This window comes from Amia ocellicauda, unplaced genomic scaffold (assembly GCF_036373705.1).
Source record: "Amia ocellicauda isolate fAmiCal2 unplaced genomic scaffold, fAmiCal2.hap1 HAP1_SCAFFOLD_47, whole genome shotgun sequence".
Classification (NCBI taxonomy): Eukaryota; Metazoa; Chordata; class Actinopteri; order Amiiformes; family Amiidae; genus Amia; species Amia ocellicauda.
Genome location: NW_027102983.1, coordinates 15001 through 37500, shown reverse-complemented (window position 1 = coordinate 37500; position 22500 = coordinate 15001). Strand labels below are relative to the sequence as shown.

The following is a 22500-nucleotide window of genomic DNA, read 5'->3' as shown; positions in this document are numbered from 1 at the left end:
GACTCGCCAATAATATTGGGTTCTGGTGTACTGAAATACAGGAGCTGCTGGATTTGTGTGTTTTCTTACCCCCTCACCATAGTTTGTCAAATGTTTAAACAACTGAACTTATATTCAAGGTTTGTTTCTCTTCATATGTTTTACTGGTTTACATTTGTCTCAGCAACCTGTTGAATGATTCTTCTGCTTTCAAAACAAAATGACAACAGGATGAATGCACACACTTGAAAATACAATACATGCAATGTTATGCATCATAGTGATGCAACCTCCTTTCAGTTTCATACTGCATGTCAATTGAAATCCTTACTGAAATGCACACCTTCTCAAGATTGCGCTTGACTGGCGTGTCAGGCACTCAATTACAGCTGTTTTATCAAGACAATGTGTTCGTTTTGTAATATATAGTTCCGGTCTGGTGTGGCACCCCAGCTAACGCACAACGTTGCCACAATGTTGCCACAACGTGGCGTGTTAGCAGGGACTGTCTGCGGCGCGCTGGTGTGTCCCGGGCTTTAGAGTAGAGAGACAGTTCAACTGTAAGTATGAACGGCAGAAACGGATATTGCCTTCCCTTTAAGTAGCGCGTCAGGGACAGCCTCCCTGGCTTACGGCCATACTAGCCTGAATACGCCCGATCTCGTCCGATCTCGGAAGCTAAGCAGGCTCGGGCCTGGTCAGTACTTGGATGGGAGACCCCCTGGGAATACCAGGTGCTGTAAACTTTTGCATCTTTTACACACCAAAGGGCGAGAAATCACGAGTTTTAACTTTGGATACACGCAATTTCATCATTATTTCAGATTTGACTTCCCCAAATACACAGGCATACAATAGATCTTGTTCTCCAACGTAAACGGTCCCTAGTAACTAGTGTACATTCGTAAATAAATTGAGCATCATGGCTAGAAGTGACTAAATGTTGCCTAATCTTTCTCATCGAGAAATGACACAATTACACCAACACAAAAAGGAACTCCACCGGACAAAGTTCAGTGCTCACAAGGAGCCTCATTCAACACACACGGTTCCATTCCCATTCATGCAAAGCACGAAAGTGTAAAACTTGGGAAAATACTTGAGAGCAAAGATCACATTCAATCTCATTCAAGGCACGGATGTGAATGCAACGGGATGAAATTACTGAAATGATGCCTGCCCTCGAACTGTGATGATGGACTACCCGACTCGCCAATAATATTGGGTTCTGGTGTATTGAAATACAGGAGCTGCTGGATTTGTGTGTTTTCTTACCCCCTCACCATAGTTTGTCAAATGTTTAAACAACTGAACTTATATTCAAGGTTTGTTTCTCTTCATATGTTTTACTTGTTTACATTTGTCTCAGCAACCTGTTGAATGATTCTTCTGCTTTCAAAACAAAATGACAACAGGATGAATGTACACACTTGAAAATACAATACATGCAATGTTATGCATCATAGTGATGCAACCTCATTTCAGTTTCATACTGCATGTCAATTGAAATCCTTACTGAAATGCACACCTTCTCAAGATTGCGCTTGACTGCCGTGTCAGGCACTCAATTACAGCTGTTTTATCAAGACAATGTGTTCGTTTTGTAAAATATAGTTCCGGTCTGGTTTGGCACCCCAGCTGACGCACAACGTTGCCACAACGTTTCATGTTAGCAGGGACTGTCTGCGGCGCGCTGGTGTGTCCCGGACTTTAGAGTAGAGAGACAGTTCATTTGCAAGTATGAGCGGCAGAAACGGATATTGCCTTCCCTTTAAGTAGAGCTTCAGGGACAGCCTCCCTGGCTTACGGCCATACTAGCCTGAATACGCCCGATCTCGTCCGATCTCGGAAGCTAAGCAGGCTCGGGCCTGGTCAGTACTTGGATGGGAGACCGCCTGGGAATACCAGGTGCTGTAAGCTTTTGCATCTTTTACACACCAGAGGGCGACAAATCACGAGTTTTAACTTTGGATACACGCAATTTCATCATTATTTCAGATTTGACTTCCCCAAATACACAGGCATACAATAGATCTTGTTCTCCAACGTAAACGGTCCCTAGTAACTAGGGTACATTCGTAAATAAATTGAGCATCATGGCTAGAAGTGACTAAATGTTGCCTAATCTTTCTCATCGAGAAATGACACAATTACAGCAACACAAAAAGGAACTCCACCGGACAAAGTTCAGTGCTCACAAGGAGCCTCATTCAACACACACGGTTCCATTCCCATTCATGCAAAGCACGAAAGTGTAAAACTTGGGAACATACTTGAGAACAAAGATCACATTCAATCTCATTCAAGGCACGGATGTGAATGCAACGGGATGAAATTACTGAAATGATGCCTGCCCTCGAACTGTGATGATGGACTACCCGACTCGCCAATAATATTGGGTTCTGGTGTATTGAAATACAGGAGCTGCTGGATTTGTGTGTTTTCTTACCCCCTCACCATAGTTTGTCAAATGTTTAAACAACTGAACTAATATTCAAGGTTTGTTTCTCTTCATATGTTTTACTGGTTTACATTTGTCTCAGCAACCTGTTGAATGATTCTTCTGCTTTCAAAACAAAATGACAACAGGATGAATGCACACACTTGAAAATACAATACATGCAATGTTATGCATCATAGTGATGCAACCTCCTTTCAGTTTCATACTGCATGTCAATTGAAATCCTTATTGAAATGCACACCTTCTCAAGATTGCGCTTGACTGGCGTGTCAGGCACTCAATTACAGCTGTATTATCAAGACAATGTGTTCGTTTTGTAAAATATAGTTCCGGTCTGGTGTGGCACCCCAGCTAACGCACAACGTTGCCACAACGTTTCGTGTTAGCAGGGACTGTCTGCGGCGCGCTGGTGTGTCCCGGACTTTAGAGTAGAGAGACAGTTCAACTGCAAGTATGAGCGGCAGAAACGGATATTGCCTTCCCTTTAAGTAGAGCGTCAGGGACAGCCTCCCTGGCTTACGGCCATACTAGCCTGAATACGCCCGATCTCGTCCGATCTCGGAAGCTAAGCAGGCTCGGGCCTGGTCAGTACTTGGATGGGAGACTGCCTGGGAATACCAGGTGCTGTAAGCTTTTGCATCTTTTACACACCAGAGGGCGACAAATCACGAGTTTTAACTTTGGATACACGCAATTTCATCATTATTTCAGATTTGACTTCCCCAAATACACAGGCATACAATAGATCTTGTTCTCCAACGTAAACGGTCCCTAGTAACTAGGGTACATTCGTAAATAAATTGAGCATCATGGCTAGAAGTGACTAAATGTTGCCTAATCTTTCTCATCGAGAAATGACACAATTACAGCAACACAAAAAGGAACTCCACCGGACAAAGTTCAGTGCTCACAAGGAGCCTCATTCAACACACACGGTTCCATTCCCATTCATGCAAAGCACGAAAGTGTAAAACTTGGGAACATACTTGAGAGCAAAGATCACATTCAATCTCATTCAAGGCACGGATGTGAATGCAACGGGATGAAATTACTGAAATGATGCCTGCCCTCGAACTGTGAAGATGGACTTCCCGACTCGCCAATAATATTGGGTTCTGGTGTATTGAAATACAGGAGCTGCTGGATTTGTGTGTTTTCTTACCCCCTCACCATAGTTTGTCAAATGTTTAAACAACTGAACTTATATTCAAGGTTTGTTTCTCTTCATATGTTTTACTGGTTTACATTTGTCTCAGCAACCTGTTGAATGATTCTTCTGCTTTCAAAACAAAATGACAACAGGATGAATGCACACACTTGAAAATACAATACATGCAATGTTATGCATCATAGTGATGCAACCTCCTTTCAGTTTCATACTGCATGTCAATTGAAATCCTTACTGAAATGCACACCTTCTCAAGATTGCGCTTGACTGGCGTGTCAGGCACTCAATTACAGCTGTTTTATCAAGACAATGTGTTCGTTTTGTAATATATAGTTCCGGTCTGGTGTGGCACCCCAGCTAACGCACAACGTTGCCACAACGTTTCGTGTTAGCAGGGACTGTCTGCGGCGCGCTGGTGTGTCCCGGACTTTAGAGTAGAGAGACAGTTCAACTGCAAGTATGAGCGGCAGAAACGGATATTGCTTTCCCTTTAAGTAGAGCGTCAGGGAGAGCCTCCCTGGCTTACGGCCATACTAGCCTGAATACGCCCGATCTCGTCCGATCTCGGAAGCCAAGCAGGCTCGGGCCTGGTCAGTACTTGGATGGGAGACCGCCTGGGAATAACAGGTGCTGTAAGCTTTTGCATCTTTTACACACCAGAGGGCGACAAATCACGAGTTTTAACTTTGGATACACGCAATTTCATCATTATTTCAGATTTGACTTCCCCAAATACACAGGCATACAATAGATCTTGTTCTCCAACGTAAACGGTCCCTAGTAACTAGGGTACATTCGTAAATAAATTGAGCATCATGGCTAGAAGTGACTAAATGTTGCCTAATCTTTCTCATCGAGAAATGACACAATTACAGCAACACAAAAAGGAACTCCACCGGACAAAGTTCAGTGCTCACAAGGAGCCTCATTCAACACACACGGTTCCATTCCCATTCATGCAAAGCACGAAAGTGTAAAACTTGGGAACATACTTGAGAGCAAAGATCACATTCAATCTCATTCAAGGCACGGATGTGAATGCAACGGGATGAAATTACTGAAATGATGCCTGCCCTCGAACTGTGATGATGGACTACCCGACTCGCCAATAATATTGGGTTCTGGTGTATTGAAATACAGGAGCTGCTGGATTTGTGTGTTTTCTTACCCCCTCACCATAGTTTGTCAAATGTTTAAACAACTGAACTTATATTCAAGGTTTGTTTCTCTTCATATGTTTTACTGGTTTACATTTGTCTCAGCAACCTGTTGAATGATTCTTCTGCTTTCAAAACAAAATGACAACAGGATGAATGCACACACTTGAAAATACAATACATGCAATGTTATGCATCATAGTGATGCAACCTCCTTTCAGTTTCATACTGCATGTCAATTGAAATCCTTACTGAAATGCACACCTTCTCAAGATTGCGCTTGACTGGCGTGTCAGGCACTCAATTACAGCTGTTTTATCAAGAGAATGTGTTCGTTTTGTAATATATAGTTCCGGTCTGGTGTGGCACCCCAGCTAACGCACAACGTTGCCACAATGTTGCCACAACGTGGCGTGTTAGCAGGGACTGTCTGCGGTGCGCTGGTGTGTCCCGGGCTTTAGAGTAGAGAGACAGTTCAACTGTAAGTATGAACGGCAGAAACGGATATTGCCTTCCCTTTAAGTAGAGCGTCAGGGACAGCCTTCCTGGCTTACGGCCATACTAGCCTGAATACGCCCGATCTCGTCCGATCTCGGAAGCTAAGCAGGCTCGGGCCTGGTCAGTACTTGCATGGGAGACCGCCTGGGAATACCAGGTGCTGTAGGCTTTGGCATCTTTTACACACCAGAGGGCGACAAATCACGAGTTTTAACTTTGGATACACGCAATTTCATCATTATTTCAGATTTGACTTCCCCAAATACACAGGCATACAATAGATCTTGTTCTCCAACGTAAACGGTCCCTAGTAACTAGTGTACATTCGTAAATAAATTGAGCATCATGGCTAGAAGTGACTAAATGTTGCCTAATCTTTCTCATCGAGAAATGACACAATTACACCAACACAAAAAGGAACTCCACCGGACAAAGTTCAGTGCTCACAAGGAGCCTCATTCAACACACACGGCTCCATTCCCATTCATGCAAAGCACGAAAGTGTAAAACTTGGGAAAATACTTGAGAGCAAAGATCACATTCAATCTCATTCAAGGCACGGATGTGAATGCAACGGGATGAAATTACTGAAATGATGCCTGCCCTCGAACTGTGATGATGGACTACCCGACTCGCCAATAATATTGGGTTCTGGTGTATTGAAATACAGGAGCTGCTGGATTTGTGTGTTTTCTTACCCCCTCACCATAGTTTGTCAAATGTTTAAACAACTGAACTTATATTCAAGGTTTGTTTCTCTTCATATGTTTTACTTGTTTACATTTGTCTCAGCAACCTGTTGAATGATTCTTGTGCTTTCAAAACAAAATGACAACAGGATGAATGTACACACTTGAAAATACAATACATGCAATGTTATGCATCATAGTGATGCAACCTCATTTCAGTTTCATACTGCATGTCAATTGAAATCCTTACTGAAATGCACACCTTCTCAAGATTGCGCTTGACTGCCGTGTCAGGCACTCAATTACAGCTGTTTTATCAAGACAATGTGTTCGTTTTGTAAAATATAGTTCCGGTCTGGTTTGGCACCCCAGCTGACGCACAACGTTGCCACAACGTTTCATGTTAGCAGGGACTGTCTGCGGCGCGCTGGTGTGTCCCGGACTTTAGAGTAGAGAGACAGTTCATTTGCAAGTATGAGCGGCAGAAACGGATATTGCCTTCCCTTTAAGTAGAGCGTCAGGGACAGCCTCCCTGGCTTACGGCCATACTAGCCTGAATACGCCCGATCTCGTCCGATCTCGGAAGCTAAGCAGGCTCGGGCCTGGTCAGTACTTGGATGGGAGACCGCCTGGGAATACCAGGTGCTGTAAGCTTTTGCATCTTTTACACACCAGAGGGCGACAAATCACGAGTTTTAACTTTGGATACACGCAATTTCATCATTATTTCAGATTTGACTTCCCCAAATACACAGGCATACAATAGATCTTGTTCTCCAACGTAAACGGTCCCTAGTAACTAGGGTACATTCGTAAATAAATTGAGCATCATGGCTAGAAGTGACTAAATGTTGCCTAATCTTTCTCATCGAGAAATGACACAATTACAGCAACACAAAAAGGAACTCCACCGGACAAAGTTCAGTGCTCACAAGGAGCCTCATTCAACACACACGGTTCCATTCCCATTCATGCAAAGCACGAAAGTGTAAAACTTGGGAACATACTTGAGAACAAAGATCACATTCAATCTCATTCAAGGCACGGATGTGAATGCAACGGGATGAAATTACTGAAATGATGCCTGCCCTCGAACTGTGATGATGGACTACCCGACTCGCCAATAATATTGGGTTCTGGTGTATTGAAATACAGGAGCTGCTGGATTTGTGTGTTTTCTTACCCCCTCACCATAGTTTGTCAAATGTTTAAACAACTGAACTAATATTCAAGGTTTGTTTCTCTTCATATGTTTTACTGGTTTACATTTGTCTCAGCAACCTGTTGAATGATTCTTCTGCTTTCAAAACAAAATGACAACAGGATGAATGCACACACTTGAAAATACAATACATGCAATGTTATGCATCATAGTGATGCAACCTCCTTTCAGTTTCATACTGCATGTCAATTGAAATCCTTATTGAAATGCACACCTTCTCAAGATTGCGCTTGACTGGCGTGTCAGGCACTCAATTACAGCTGTATTATCAAGACAATGTGTTCGTTTTGTAAAATATAGTTCCGGTCTGGTGTGGCACCCCAGCTAACGCACAACGTTGCCACAACGTTTCGTGTTAGCAGGGACTGTCTGCGGCGCGCTGGTGTGTCCCGGACTTTAGAGTAGAGAGACAGTTCAACTGCAAGTATGAGCGGCAGAAACGGATATTGCCTTCCCTTTAAGTAGAGCGTCAGGGACAGCCTCCCTGGCTTACGGCCATACTAGCCTGAATACGCCCGATCTCGTCCGATCTCGGAAGCTAAGCAGGCTCGGGCCTGGTCAGTACTTGGATGGGAGACTGCCTGGGAATACCAGGTGCTGTAAGCTTTTGCATCTTTTACACACCAGAGGGCGACAAATCACGAGTTTTAACTTTGGATACACGCAATTTCATCATTATTTCAGATTTGACTTCCCCAAATACACAGGCATACAATAGATCTTGTTCTCCAACGTAAACGGTCCCTAGTAACTAGGGTACATTCGTAAATAAATTGAGCATCATGGCTAGAAGTGACTAAATGTTGCCTAATCTTTCTCATCGAGAAATGACACAATTACAGCAACACAAAAAGGAACTCCACCGGACAAAGTTCAGTGCTCACAAGGAGCCTCATTCAACACACACGGTTCCATTCCCATTCATGCAAAGCACGAAAGTGTAAAACTTGGGAACATACTTGAGAGCAAAGATCACATTCAATCTCATTCAAAGCACGGATGTGAATGCAACGGGATGAAATTACTGAAATGATGCCTGCCCTCGAACTGTGAAGATGGACTTCCCGACTCGCCAATAATATTGGGTTCTGGTGTATTGAAATACAGGAGCTGCTGGATTTGTGTGTTTTCTTACCCCCTCACCATAGTTTGTCAAATGTTTAAACAACTGAACTTATATTCAAGGTTTGTTTCTCTTCATATGTTTTACTGGTTTACATTTGTCTCAGCAACCTGTTGAATGATTCTTCTGCTTTCAAAACAAAATGACAACAGGATGAATGCACACACTTGAAAATACAATACATGCAATGTTATGCATCATAGTGATGCAACCTCCTTTCAGTTTCATACTGCATGTCAATTGAAATCCTTACTGAAATGCACACCTTCTCAAGATTGCGCTTGACTGGCGTGTCAGGCACTCAATTACAGCTGTTTTATCAAGAGAATGTGTTCGTTTTGTAATATATAGTTCCGGTCTGGTGTGGCACCCCAGCTAACGCACAACGTTGCCACAATGTTGCCACAACGTGGCGTGTTAGCAGGGACTGTCTGCGGTGCGCTGGTGTGTCCCGGGCTTTAGAGTAGAGAGACAGTTCAACTGTAAGTATGAACGGCAGAAACGGATATTGCCTTCCCTTTAAGTAGAGCGTCAGGGACAGCCTTCCTGGCTTACGGCCATACTAGCCTGAATACGCCCGATCTCGTCCGATCTCGGAAGCTAAGCAGGCTCGGGCCTGGTCAGTACTTGCATGGGAGACCGCCTGGGAATACCAGGTGCTGTAGGCTTTGGCATCTTTTACACACCAGAGGGCGACAAATCACGAGTTTTAACTTTGGATACACGCAATTTCATCATTATTTCAGATTTGACTTCCCCAAATACACAGGCATACAATAGATCTTGTTCTCCAACGTAAACGGTCCCTAGTAACTAGGGTACATTCGTAAATAAATTGAGCATCATGGCTAGAAGTGACTAAATGTTGCCTAATCTTTCTCATCGAGAAATGACACAATTACAGCAACACAAAAAGGAACTCCACCGGACAAAGTTCAGTGCTCACAAGGAGCCTCATTCAACACACACGGTTCCATTCCCATTCATGCAAAGCACGAAAGTGTAAAACTTGGGAACATACTTGAGAGCAAAGATCACATTCAATCTCATTCAAGGCACGGATGTGAATGCAACGGGATGAAATTACTGAAATGATGCCTGCCCTCGAACTGTGATGATGGACTACCCGACTCGCCAATAATATTGGGTTCTGGTGTATTGAAATACAGGAGCTGCTGGATTTGTGTGTTTTCTTACCCCCTCACCATAGTTTGTCAAATGTTTAAACAACTGAACTTATATTCAAGGTTTGTTTCTCTTCATATGTTTTACTGGTTTACATTTGTCTCAGCAACCTGTTGAATGATTCTTCTGCTTTCAAAACAAAATGACAACAGGATGAATGCACACACTTGAAAATACAATACATGCAATGTTATGCATCATAGTGATGCAACCTCCTTTCAGTTTCATACTGCATGTCAATTGAAATCCTTACTGAAATGCACACCTTCTCAAGATTGCGCTTGACTGGCGTGTCAGGCACTCAATTACAGCTGTTTTATCAAGAGAATGTGTTCGTTTTGTAATATATAGTTCCGGTCTGGTGTGGCACCCCAGCTAACGCACAACGTTGCCACAATGTTGCCACAACGTGGCGTGTTAGCAGGGACTGTCTGCGGTGCGCTGGTGTGTCCCGGGCTTTAGAGTAGAGAGACAGTTCAACTGTAAGTATGAACGGCAGAAACGGATATTGCCTTCCCTTTAAGTAGAGCGTCAGGGACAGCCTTCCTGGCTTACGGCCATACTAGCCTGAATACGCCCGATCTCGTCCGATCTCGGAAGCTAAGCAGGCTCGGGCCTGGTCAGTACTTGCATGGGAGACCGCCTGGGAATACCAGGTGCTGTAGGCTTTGGCATCTTTTACACACCAGAGGGCGACAAATCACGAGTTTTAACTTTGGATACACGCAATTTCATCATTATTTCAGATTTGACTTCCCCAAATACACAGGCATACAATAGATCTTGTTCTCCAACGTAAACGGTCCCTAGTAACTAGGGTACATTCGTAAATAAATTGAGCATCATGGCTAGAAGTGACTAAATGTTGCCTAATCTTTCTCATCGAGAAATGACACAATTACAGCAACACAAAAAGGAACTCCACCGGACAAAGTTCAGTGCTCACAAGGAGCCTCATTCAACACACACGGTTCCATTCCCATTCATGCAAAGCACGAAAGTGTAAAACTTGGGAACATACTTGAGAGCAAAGATCACATTCAATCTCATTCAAGGCACGGATGTGAATGCAACGGGATGAAATTACTGAAATGATGCCTGCCCTCGAACTGTGAAGATGGACTACCCGACTCGCCAATAATATTGGGTTCTGGTGTATTGAAATACAGGAGCTGCTGGATTTGTGTGTTTTCTTACCCCCTCACCATAGTTTGTCAAATGTTTAAACAACTGAACTTATATTCAAGGTTTGTTTCTCTTCATATGTTTTACTGGTTTACATTTGTCTCAGCAACCTGTTGAATGATTCTTCTGCTTTCAAAACAAAATGACAACAGGATGAATGCACACACTTGAAAATACAATACATGCAATGTTATGCATCATAGTGATGCAACCTCCTTTCAGTTTCATACTGCATGTCAATTGAAATCCTTACTGAAATGCACACCTTCTCAAGATTGCGCTTGACTGGCGTGTCAGGCACTCAATTACAGCTGTTTTATCAAGAGAATGTGTTCGTTTTGTAATATATAGTTCCGGTCTGGTGTGGCACCCCAGCTAACGCACAACGTTGCCACAATGTTGCCACAACGTTGCGTGTTAGCAGGGACTGTCTGCGGCGCGCTGGTGTGTCCCGGGCTTTAGAGTAGAGAGACAGTTCAACTGTAAGTATGAACGGCAGAAACGGATATTGCCTTCCCTTTAAGTAGAGCGTCAGGGACACCCTCCCTGGCTTACGGCCATACTAGCCTGAATACGCCCGATCTCGTCCGATCTCGGAAGCTAAGCAGGCTCGGGCCAGGTCAGTACTTGGATGGGAGACCGCCTGGGAATACCAGGTGCTGTAGGCTTTGGCATCTTTTACACACCAGAGGGCGACAAATCACGAGTTTTAACTTTGGATACAAGCAATTTCATCATTATTTCAGATTTGACTTCCCCAAATACACAGGCATACAATAGATCTTGTTCTCCAACGTAAACGGTCCCTAGTAACTAGGGTACATTCGTAAATAAATTGAGCATCATGGCTAGAAGTGACTAAATGTTGCCTAATCTTTCTCATCGAGAAATGACACAATTACAGCAACACAAAAAGGAACTCCACCGGACAAAGTTCAGTGCTCACAAGGAGCCTCATTCAACACACACGGTTCCATTCCCATTCATGCAAAGCACGAAAGTGTAAAACTTGGGAACATACTTGAGAGCAAAGATCACATTCAATCTCATTCAAGGCACGGATGTGAATGCAACGGGATGAAATTACTGAAATGATGCCTGCCCTCGAACTGTGAAGATGGACTACCCGACTCGCCAATAATATTGGGTTCTGGTGTATTGAAATACAGGAGCTGCTGGATTTGTGTGTTTTCTTACCCCCTCACCATAGTTTGTCAAATGTTTAAACAACTGAACTTATATTAAAGGTTTGTTTCTCTTCATATGTTTTACTGGTTTACATTTGTCTCAGCAACCTGTTGAATGATTCTTCTGCTTTCAAAACAAAATGACAACAGGATGAATGCACACACTTGAAAATACAATACATGCAATGTTATGCATCATAGTGATGCAACCTCCTTTCAGTTTCATACTGCATGTCAATTGAAATCCTTACTGAAATGCACACCTTCTCAAGATTGCGCTTGACTGGCGTGTCAGGCACTCAATTACAGCTGTTTTATCAAGACAATGTTTTCGTTTTGTAATATATAGTTCCGGTCTGGTGTGGCACCCCAGCTAACGCACAACGTTGCCACAATGTTGCCACAACGTGGCGTGTTAGCAGGGACTGTCTGCGGCGCGCTGGTGTGTCCCGGGCTTTAGAGTAGAGAGACAGTTCAACTGTAAGTATGAATGGCAGAAACGGATATTGCCTTCCCTTTAAGTAGAGCGTCAGGGACAGCCTCCCTGGCTTACGGCCATACTAGCCTGAATACGCCCGATCTCGTCCGATCTCGAAAGCTAAGCAGGCTCAGGCCTGATCAGTACTTGGATGGGAGACTGCCTGGGAATACCAGGTGCTGTAAGCTTTTGCATCTTTTACACACCAGAGGGCGACAAATCACGAGTTTTAACTTTGGATACACGCAATTTCATCATTATTTCAGATTTGACTTCCCCAAATACACAGGCATACAATAGATCTTGTTCTCCAACGTAAACGGTCCCTAGTAACTAGGGTACATTCGTAAATAAATTGAGCATCATGGCTAGAAGTGACTAAATGTTGCCTAATCTTTCTCATCGAGAAATGACACAATTACAGCAACACAAAAAGGAACTCCACCGGACAAAGTTCAGTGCTCACAAGGAGCCTCATTCAACACACACGGTTCCATTCCCATTCATGCAAAGCACGAAAGTGTAAAACTTGGGAACATACTTGAGAGCAAAGATCACATTCAATCTCATTCAAGGCACGGATGTGAATGCAACGGGATGAAATTACTGAAATGATGCCTGCCCTCGAACTGTGATGATGGACTACCCGACTCGCCAATAATATTGGGTTCTGGTGTATTGAAATACAGGAGCTGCTGGATTTGTGTGTTTTCTTACCCCCTCACCATAGTTTGTCAAATGTTTAAACAACTGAACTTATATTCAAGGTTTGTTTCTCTTCATATGTTTTACTGGTTTACATTTGTCTCAGCAACCTGTTGAATGATTCTTCTGCTTTCAAAACAAAATGACAACAGGATGAATGCACACACTTGAAAATACAATACATGCAATGTTATGCATCATAGTGATGCAACCTCCTTTCAGTTTCATACTGCATGTCAATTGAAATCCTTACTGAAATGCACACCTTCTCAAGATTGCGCTTGACTGGCGTGTCAGGCACTCAATTACAGCTGTTTTATCAAGACAATGTGTTCGTTTTGTAATATATAGTTCCGGTCTGGTGTGGCACCCCAGCTAACGCACAACGTTGCCACAACGTTTCGTGTTAGCAGGGACTGTCTGCGGCGTGCTGGTGTGTCCCGGACTTTAGAGTAGAGAGACAGTTCAACTGCAAGTATGAGCGGCAGAAACGGATATTGCCTTCCCTTTAAGTAGAGCGTCAGGGACAGCCTTCCTGGCTTACGGCCATACTAGCCTGAATACGCCCGATCTCGTCCGATCTCGGAAGCCAAGCAGGCTCGGGCCTGGTCAGTACTTGGATGGGAGACCGCCTGGGAATACCAGGTGCTGTAAGCTTTTGCATCTTTTACACACCAGAGGGCGACAAATCACGAGTTTTAACTTTGGATACACGCAATTTCATCATTATTTCAGATTTGACTTCCCCAAATACACAGGCATACAATAGATCTTGTTCTCCAACGTAAACGGTCCCTAGTAACTAGGGTACATTCGTAAATAAATTGAGCATCATGGCTAGAAGTGACTAAATGTTGCCTAATCTTTCTCATCGAGAAATGACACAATTACAGCAACACAAAAAGGAACTCCACCGGACAAAGTTCAGTGCTCACAAGGAGCCTCATTCAACACACACGGTTCCATTCCCATTCATGTAAAGCACGAAAGTGTAAAACTTGGGAACATACTTGAGAGCAAAGATCACATTCAATCTCATTCAAGGCACGGATGTGAATGCAACGGGATGAAATTACTGAAATGATGCCTGCCCTCGAACTGTGATGATGGACTACCCGACTCGCCAATAATATTGGGTTCTGGTGTATTGAAATACAGGAGCTGCTGGATTTGTGTGTTTTCTTACCCCCTCACCATAGTTTGTCAAATGTTTAAACAACTGAACTTATATTCAAGGTTTGTTTCTCTTCATATGTTTTACTGGTTTACATTTGTCTCAGCAACCTGTTGAATGATTCTTCTGCTTTCAAAACAAAATGACAACAGGATGAATGCACACACTTGAAAATACAATACATGCAATGTTATGCATCATAGTGATGCAACCTCCTTTCAGTTTCATACTGCATGTCAATTGAAATCCTTACTGAAATGCACACCTTCTCAAGATTGCGCTTGACTGGCGTGTCAGGCACTCAATTACAGCTGTTTTATCAAGACAATGTGTTCGTTTTGTAATATATAGTTCCGGTCTGGTGTGGCACCCCAGCTAACGCACAACGTTGCCACAACGTTTCGTGTTAGCAGGGACTGTCTGCGGCGTGCTGGTGTGTCCCGGACTTTAGAGTAGAGAGACAGTTCAACTGCAAGTATGAGCGGCAGAAACGGATATTGCCTTCCCTTTAAGTAGAGCGTCAGGGACAGCCTTCCTGGCTTACGGCCATACTAGCCTGAATACGCCCGATCTCGTCCGATCTCGGAAGCCAAGCAGGCTCGGGCCTGGTCAGTACTTGGATGGGAGACCGCCTGGGAATACCAGGTGCTGTAAGCTTTTGCATCTTTTACACACCAGAGGGCGACAAATCACGAGTTTTAACTTTGGATACACGCAATTTCATCATTATTTCAGATTTGACTTCCCCAAATACACAGGCATACAATAGATCTTGTTCTCCAACGTAAACGGTCCCTAGTAACTAGGGTACATTCGTAAATAAATTGAGCATCATGGCTAGAAGTGACTAAATGTTGCCTAATCTTTCTCATCGAGAAATGACACAATTACAGCAACACAAAAAGGAACTCCACCGGACAAAGTTCAGTGCTCACAAGGAGCCTCATTCAACACACACGGTTCCATTCCCATTCATGTAAAGCACGAAAGTGTAAAACTTGGGAACATACTTGAGAGCAAAGATCACATTCAATCTCATTCAAGGCACGGATGTGAATGCAACGGGATGAAATTACTGAAATGATGCCTGCCCTCGAACTGTGATGATGGACTACCCGACTCGCCAATAATATTGGGTTCTGGTGTATTGAAATACAGGAGCTGCTGGATTTGTGTGTTTTCTTACCCCCTCACCATAGTTTGTCAAATGTTTAAACAACTGAACTTATATTCAAGGTTTGTTTCTCTTCATATGTTTTACTGGTTTACATTTGTCTCAGCAACCTGTTGAATGATTCTTCTGCTTTCAAAACAAAATGACAACAGGATGAATGCACACACTTGAAAATACAATACATGCAATGTTATGCATCATAGTGATGCAACCTCCTTTCAGTTTCATACTGCATGTCAATTGAAATCCTTACTGAAATGCACACCTACTTAAGATTGCGCTTGACTGGCGTGTCAGGCACTCAATTACAGCTGTTTTATCAAGAGAATGTGTTCGTTTTGTAATATATAGTTCCGGTCTGGTGTGGCACCCCAGCTAACGCACAACGTTGCCACAATGTTGCCACAACGTGGCGTGTTAGCAGAGACTGTCTGCGGCGCGCTGGTGTGTCCCGGGCTTTAGAGTAGAGAGACAGTTCAACTGTAAGTATGAACAGCAGAAACGGATATTGCCTTCCCTTTAAGTAGAGCGTCAGGGACAGCCTTCCTGGCTTACGGCCATACTATCCTGAATACGCCCGATCTCGTCCGATCTCGGAAGCTAAGCAGGCTCGGGCCTGGTCAGTACTTGGATGGGAGACCGCCTGGGAATACCAGGTGCTGTAGGCTTTGGCATCTTTTACACACCAGAGGGCGACAAATCACGAGTTTTAACTTTGGATACACGCAATTTCATCATTATTTCAGATTTGACTTCCCCAAATACACAGGCATACAATAGATCTTGTTCTCCAACGTAAACGGTCCCTAGTAACTAGGGTACATTCGTAAATAAATTGAGCATCATGGCTAGAAGTGACTAAATGTTGCCTAATCTTTCTCATCGAGAAATGACACAATTACAGCAACACAAAAAGGAACTCCACCGGACAAAGTTCAGTGCTCACAAGGAGCCTCATTCAACACACACGGTTCCATTCCCATTCATGCAAAGCACGAAAGTGTAAAACCTGGGAACATACTTGAGAGCAAAGATCACATTCAATCTCATTCAAGGCACGGATGTGAATGCAACGGGATGAAATTACTGAAATGATGCCTGCCCTCGAACTGTGATGATGGACTACCCGACTCGCCAATAATATTGGGTTCTGGTGTATTGAAATACAGGAGCTGCTGGATTTGTGTGTTTTCTTACCCCCTCACCATAGTTTGTCAAATGTTTAAACAACTGAACTTATATTCAAGGTTTATTTCTCTTCATATGTTTTACTGGTTTACATTTGTCTCAGCAACCTGTTGAATGATTCTTCTGCTTTCAAAACAAAATGACAACAGGATGAATGCACACACTTGAAAATACAATACATGCAATGTTATGCATCATAGTGATGCAACCTCCTTTCAGTTTCATACTGCATGTCAATTGAAATCCTTACTGAAATGCACACCTTCTCAAGATTGCGCTTGACTGGCGTGTCAGGCACTCAATTACAGCTGTATTATCAAGACAATGTGTTCGTTTTGTAAAATATAGTTCCGGTCTGGTGTGGCACCCCAGCTAACGCACAACGTTGCCACAACGTTTCGTGTTAGCAGGGACTGTCTGCAGCGTGCTGGTGTGTCCCGGACTTTAGAGTAGAGAGACAGTTCAACTGCAAGTATGAGTGGAAGAAACGGATATTGCCTTCCCTTTAAGTAGAGGGTCAGGGACAGCCTCCCTGGCTTACGGCCATACTAGTCTGAATACGCCCGATCTCGTCCGATCTCGGAAGCTAAGCAGGCTCGGGCCTGGTCAGTACTTGGATGGGAGACCACCTGGGAATACCAGGTGCTGTAAGCTTTTGCATCTTTTACACACCAGAGGGCGACAAATCACGAGTTTTAACTTTGGATACACGCAATTTCATCATTATTTCAGATTTGACTTCCCCAAATACACAGGCATACAATAGATCTTGTTCTCCAACGTAAACGGTCCCTAGTAACTAGGGTACATTCGTAAATAAATTGAGCATCATGGCTAGAAGTGACTAAATGTTGCCTAATCTTTCTCATCGAGAAATGACACAATTACAGCAACACAAAAAGGAACTCCACCGGACAAAGTTCAGTGCTCACAAGGAGCCTCATTCAACACACACGGTTCCATTCCCATTCATGCAAAGCACGAAAGTGTAAAACTTGGGAACATACTTGAGAGCAAAGATCACATTCAATCTCATTCAAGGCACGGATGTGAATGCAACGGGATGAAATTACTGAAATGATGCCTGCCCTCGAACTGTGATGATGGACTACCCGACTCGCCAATAATATTGGGTTCTGGTGTATTGAAATACAGGAGCTGCTGGATTTGTGTGTTTTCTTACCCCCTCACCATAGTTTGTCAAATGTTTAAACAACTGAACTTATATTCAAGGTTTATTTCTCTTCATATGTTTTACTGGTTTACATTTGTCTCAGCAACCTGTTGAATGATTCTTCTGCTTTCAAAACAAAATGACAACAGGATGAATGCACACACTTGAAAATACAATACATGCAATGTTATGCATCATAGTGATGCAACCTCCTTTCAGTTTCATACTGCATGTCAATTGAAATCCTTACTGAAATGCACACCTTCTCAAGATTGCGCTTGACTGGCGTGTCAGGCACTCAATTACAGCTGTATTATCAAGACAATGTGTTCGTTTTGTAAAATATAGTTCCGGTCTGGTGTGGCACCCCAGCTAACGCACAACGTTGCCACAACGTTTCGTGTTAGCAGGGACTGTCTGCGGCGCGCTGGTGTGTCCCGGACTTTAGAGTAGAGAGACAGTTCATTTGCAAGTATGAGCGGCAGAAACGGATATTGCCTTCCCTTTAAGTAGAGCGTCAGGGACAGCCTCCCTGGCTTACGGCCATACTAGCCTGAATACGCCCGATCTCGGAAGCTAAGCAGGCTCGGGCCTGGTCAGTACTTGGATGGGAGACCGCCTGGGAATACCAGGTGCTGTAAGCTTTTGCATCTTTTACACACCAGAGGGCGACAAATCACGAGTTTTAACTTTGGATACACGCAATTTCATCATTATTTCAGATTTGACTTCCCCAAATACACAGGCATACAATAGATCTTGTTCTCCAACGTAAACGGTCCCTAGTAACTAGGGTACATTCGTAAATAAATTGAGCATCATGGCTAGAAGTGACTAAATGTTGCCTAATCTTTCTCATCGAGAAATGACACAATTACAGCAACACAAAAAGGAACTCCACCGGACAAAGTTCAGTGCTCACAAGGAGCCTCATTCAACACACACGGTTCCATTCCCATTCATGCAAAGCACGAAAGTGTAAAACTTGGGAACATACTTGAGAGCAAAGATCACATTCAATCTCATTCAAGGCACGGATGTGAATGCAACGGGATGAAATTACTGAAATGATGCCTGCCCTCGAACTGTGATGATGGACTACCCGACTCGCCAATAATATTGGGTTCTGGTGTATTGAAATACAGGAGCTGCTGGATTTGTGTGTTTTCTTACCCCCTCACCATAGTTTGTCAAATGTTTAAACAACTGAACTTATATTCAAGGTTTGTTTCTCTTCATATGTTTTACTGGTTTACATTTGTCTCAGCAACCTGTTGAATGATTCTTCTGCTTTCAAAACAAAATGACAACAGGATGAATGCACACACTTGAAAATACAATACATGCAATGTTATGCATCATAGTGATGCAACCTCCTTTCAGTTTCATACTGCATGTCAATTGAAATCCTTACTGAAATGCACACCTTCTCAAGATTGCGCTTGACTGCCGTGTCAGGCACTCAATTACAGCTGTATTATCAAGACAATGTGTTCGTTTTGTAAAATATAGTTCCGGTCTGGTGTGGCACCCCAGCTAACGCACAACGTTGCCACAACGTTGCCACAACGTTTCGTGTTAGCAGGGACTGTCTGCGGCGCGCTGGTGTGTCCCGGACTTTAGAGTAGAGAGACAGTTCATTTGCAAGTATCAGCGGCAGAAACGGATATTGCCTTCCCTTTAAGTAGAGCGTCAGGGACAGCCTCCCTGGCTTACGGCCATACTAGCCTGAATACGCCCGATCTCGGAAGCTAAGCAGGCTCGGGCCTGGTCAGTACTTGGATGGGAGACCGCCTGGGATTACCAGGTGCTGTAAGCTTTTGCATCTTTTACACACCAGAGGGCGACAAATCACGAGTTTTAACTTTGGATACACGCAATTTCATCATTATTTCAGATTTGACTTCCCCAAATACACAGGCATACAATAGATCTTGTTCTCCAACGTAAACGGTCCCTAGTAACTAGGGTACATTCGTAAATAAATTGAGCATCATGGCTAGAAGTGACTAAATGTTGCCTAATCTTTCTCATCGAGAAATGACACAATTACAGCAACACAAAAAGGAACTCCACCGGACAAAGTTCAGTGCTCACAAGGAGCCTCATTCAACACACACGGTTCCATTCCCATTCATGCAAAGCACGAAAGTGTAAAACTTGGGAACATACTTGAGAGCAAAGATCACATTCAATCTCATTCAAGGCACGGATGTGAATGCAACGGGATGAAATTACTGAAATGATGCCTGCCCTCGAACTGTGATGATGGACTACCCGACTCGCCAATAATATTGGGTTCTGGTGTATTGAAATACAGGAGCTGCTGGATTTGTGTGTTTTCTTACCCCCTCACCATAGTTTGTCAAATGTTTAAACAACTGAACTTATATTCAAGGTTTGTTTCTCTTCATATGTTTTACTGGTTTACATTTGTCTCAGCAACCTGTTGAATGATTCTTCTGCTTTCAAAACAAAATGACAACAGGATGAATGCACACACTTGAAAATACAATACATGCAATGTTATGCATCATAGTGATGCAACCTCCTTTCAGTTTCATACTGCATGTCAATTGAAATCCTTACTGAAATGCACACCTTCTCAAGATTGCGCTTGACTGGCGTGTCAGGCACTCAATTACAGCTGTATTATCAAGACAATGTGTTCGTTTTGTAAAATATAGTTCCGGTCTGGTGTGGCACCCCAGCTAACGCACAACGTTGCCACAACGTTTCGTGTTAGCAGGGACTGTCTGCGGCGCGCTGGTGTGTCCCGGACTTTAGAGTAGAGAGACAGTTCAACTGCAAGTATGAGCGGCAGAAACGGATATTGCCTTCCCTTTAAGTAGAGCGTCAGGGACAGCCTCCCTGGCTTTCGGCCATACTAGCCTGAATACGCCCGATCTCGTCCAATCTCGGAAGCTAAGCAGGCTCGGGCCTGGTCAGTACTTGGATGGGAGACCGCCTGGGAATACCAGGTGCTGTAAGCTTTTGCATCTTTTACACACCAGAGGGCGACAAATCACGAGTCTTAACTTTGGATACACGCAATTTCATCATTATTTCAGATTTGACTTCCCCAAATACACAGGCATACAATAGATCTTGTTCTCCAACGTAAACGGTCCCTAGTAACTAGGGTACATTCGTAAATAAATTGAGCATCATGGCTAGAAGTGACTAAATGTTGCCTAATCTTTCTCATCGAGAAATGACACAATTACAGCAACACAAAAAGGAACTCCACCGGACAAAGTTCAGTGCTCACAAGGAGCCTCATTCAACACACACGGTTCCATTCCCATTCATGCAAAGCACGAAAGTGTAAAACTTGGGAACATACTTGAGAGCAAAGATCACATTCAATCTCATTCAAGGCACGGATGTGAATGCAACGGGATGAAATTACTGAAATGATGCCTGCCCTCGAACTGTGATGATGGACTACCCGACTCGCCAATAATATTGGGTTCTGGTGTATTGAAATACAGGAGCTGCTGGATTTGTGTGTTTTCTTACCCCCTCACCATAGTTTGTCAAATGTTTAAACAACTGAACTTATATTCAAGGTTTGATTCTCTTCATATGTTTTACTGGTTTACATTTGTCTCAGCAACCTGTTGAATGATTCTTCTGCTTTCAAAACAAAATGACAACAGGATGAATGCACACACTTGAAAATACAATACATGCAATGTTATGCATCATAGTGATGCAACCTCCTTTCAGTTTCATACTGCATGTCAATTGAAATCCTTACTGAAATGCACACCTTCTCAAGATTGCGCTTGACTGGCGTGTCAGGCACTCAATTACAGCTGTTTTATCAAGACAATGTGTTCGTTTTGTAATATATAGTTCCGGTCTGGTGTGGCACCCCAGCTAACGCACAACGTTGCCACAATGTTGCCACAACGTGGCGTGTTAGCAGGGACTGGCTGCGGCGCGCTGGTGTGTCCCGGGCTTTAGAGTAGAGAGACAGTTCAACTGCAAGTATGAGCGGCAGAAACGGATATTGCCTTCCCTTTAAGTAGAGCGTCAGGGACAGCCTCCCTGGCTTACGGCCATACTAGCCTGAATACGCCCGATCTCGTCCGATCTCGGAAGCTAAGCAGGCTCGGGCCTGGTCAGTACTTGGATGGGAGAGCGCCTGGGAATACCAGGTGCTGTAAGCTTTTGCATCTTTTACACACCAGAGGGCGACAAATCACGATTTTTAACTTTGGATACGCGCAATTTCATCATTATTTCAGATTTGACTTCCCCAAATACACAGGCATACAATAGATCTTGTTCTCCAACGTAAACGGTCCCTAGTAACTAGGGTACATTCGTAAATAAATTGAGCATCATGGCTAGAAGTGACTAAATGTTGCCTAATCTTTCTCATCGAGAAATGACACAATTACAGCAACACAAAAAGGAACTCCACCGGACAAAGTTCAGTGCTCACAAGGAGCCTCATTCAACACACACGGTTCCATTCCCATTCATGCAAAGCACGAAAGTGTAAAACTTGGGAACATACTTGAGAGCAAAGATCACATTCAATCTCATTCAAGGCACGGATGTGAATGCAACGGGATGAAATTACTGAAATGATGCCTGCCCTCGAACTGTGATGATGGACTACCCGACTCGCCAATAATATTGGGTTCTGGTGTATTGAAATACAGGAGCTGCTGGATTTGTGTGTTTTCTTACCCCCTCACCATAGTTTGTCAAATGTTTAAACAACTGAACTTATATT

The 22500-nt window shown here is 43.5% G+C and overlaps 17 non-coding genes and 2 pseudogenes across 17 annotated transcripts; all 19 read left to right on the top strand.

Annotated features, from left to right (window-relative positions):
• The first annotated feature begins 606 nt into the window (after positions 1 to 606).
• LOC136737283 (5S ribosomal RNA) lies at positions 607 to 725 on the top strand. The gene has a single exon (XR_010812248.1). It is a non-coding gene; the product is annotated as a 5S ribosomal RNA (ribosomal RNA).
• Positions 726 to 1780: 1055 nt separating this feature from the next.
• On the top strand, positions 1781 to 1899 carry LOC136737250 (5S ribosomal RNA). The gene has a single exon (XR_010812216.1). It is a non-coding gene; the product is annotated as a 5S ribosomal RNA (ribosomal RNA).
• Positions 1900 to 2954: 1055 nt separating this feature from the next.
• LOC136737248 (5S ribosomal RNA) lies at positions 2955 to 3073 on the top strand. The gene has a single exon (XR_010812214.1). It is a non-coding gene; the product is annotated as a 5S ribosomal RNA (ribosomal RNA).
• Positions 3074 to 4128: 1055 nt separating this feature from the next.
• On the top strand, positions 4129 to 4247 carry LOC136737370 (5S ribosomal RNA). Its single transcript, XR_010812332.1, has one exon. It is a non-coding gene; the product is annotated as a 5S ribosomal RNA (ribosomal RNA).
• Positions 4248 to 5313: 1066 nt separating this feature from the next.
• LOC136737346 (5S ribosomal RNA) lies at positions 5314 to 5432 on the top strand. Its single transcript, XR_010812308.1, has one exon. It is a non-coding gene; the product is annotated as a 5S ribosomal RNA (ribosomal RNA).
• A 1055-nt stretch (positions 5433 to 6487) lies between these two features.
• LOC136737239 (5S ribosomal RNA) lies at positions 6488 to 6606 on the top strand. The gene has a single exon (XR_010812205.1). It is a non-coding gene; the product is annotated as a 5S ribosomal RNA (ribosomal RNA).
• Positions 6607 to 7661: 1055 nt separating this feature from the next.
• LOC136737247 (5S ribosomal RNA) lies at positions 7662 to 7780 on the top strand. Its single transcript, XR_010812213.1, has one exon. It is a non-coding gene; the product is annotated as a 5S ribosomal RNA (ribosomal RNA).
• A 1066-nt stretch (positions 7781 to 8846) lies between these two features.
• On the top strand, positions 8847 to 8965 carry LOC136737345 (5S ribosomal RNA). Its single transcript, XR_010812307.1, has one exon. It is a non-coding gene; the product is annotated as a 5S ribosomal RNA (ribosomal RNA).
• Positions 8966 to 10031: 1066 nt separating this feature from the next.
• On the top strand, positions 10032 to 10150 carry LOC136737344 (5S ribosomal RNA). The gene has a single exon (XR_010812306.1). It is a non-coding gene; the product is annotated as a 5S ribosomal RNA (ribosomal RNA).
• A 1066-nt stretch (positions 10151 to 11216) lies between these two features.
• On the top strand, positions 11217 to 11335 carry LOC136737113 (5S ribosomal RNA). Its single transcript, XR_010812085.1, has one exon. It is a non-coding gene; the product is annotated as a 5S ribosomal RNA (ribosomal RNA).
• Positions 11336 to 12401: 1066 nt separating this feature from the next.
• On the top strand, positions 12402 to 12520 carry LOC136737428 (5S ribosomal RNA). The gene has a single exon (XR_010812388.1). It is a non-coding gene; the product is annotated as a 5S ribosomal RNA (ribosomal RNA).
• Positions 12521 to 13575: 1055 nt separating this feature from the next.
• On the top strand, positions 13576 to 13694 carry LOC136737172 (5S ribosomal RNA). The gene has a single exon (XR_010812141.1). It is a non-coding gene; the product is annotated as a 5S ribosomal RNA (ribosomal RNA).
• A 1055-nt stretch (positions 13695 to 14749) lies between these two features.
• On the top strand, positions 14750 to 14868 carry LOC136737171 (5S ribosomal RNA). The gene has a single exon (XR_010812140.1). It is a non-coding gene; the product is annotated as a 5S ribosomal RNA (ribosomal RNA).
• Positions 14869 to 15934: 1066 nt separating this feature from the next.
• Positions 15935 to 16053, top strand: LOC136736696 (5S ribosomal RNA). Its single transcript, XR_010811753.1, has one exon. It is a non-coding gene; the product is annotated as a 5S ribosomal RNA (ribosomal RNA).
• A 1055-nt stretch (positions 16054 to 17108) lies between these two features.
• On the top strand, positions 17109 to 17227 carry LOC136737120 (5S ribosomal RNA). Its single transcript, XR_010812092.1, has one exon. It is a non-coding gene; the product is annotated as a 5S ribosomal RNA (ribosomal RNA).
• A 1055-nt stretch (positions 17228 to 18282) lies between these two features.
• On the top strand, positions 18283 to 18391 carry LOC136736862 (uncharacterized; annotated as a pseudogene).
• A 1066-nt stretch (positions 18392 to 19457) lies between these two features.
• On the top strand, positions 19458 to 19566 carry LOC136736925 (uncharacterized; annotated as a pseudogene).
• Positions 19567 to 20621: 1055 nt separating this feature from the next.
• Positions 20622 to 20740, top strand: LOC136736716 (5S ribosomal RNA). Its single transcript, XR_010811773.1, has one exon. It is a non-coding gene; the product is annotated as a 5S ribosomal RNA (ribosomal RNA).
• A 1066-nt stretch (positions 20741 to 21806) lies between these two features.
• Positions 21807 to 21925, top strand: LOC136736633 (5S ribosomal RNA). The gene has a single exon (XR_010811694.1). It is a non-coding gene; the product is annotated as a 5S ribosomal RNA (ribosomal RNA).
• Positions 21926 to 22500: the final 575 nt, after the last annotated feature.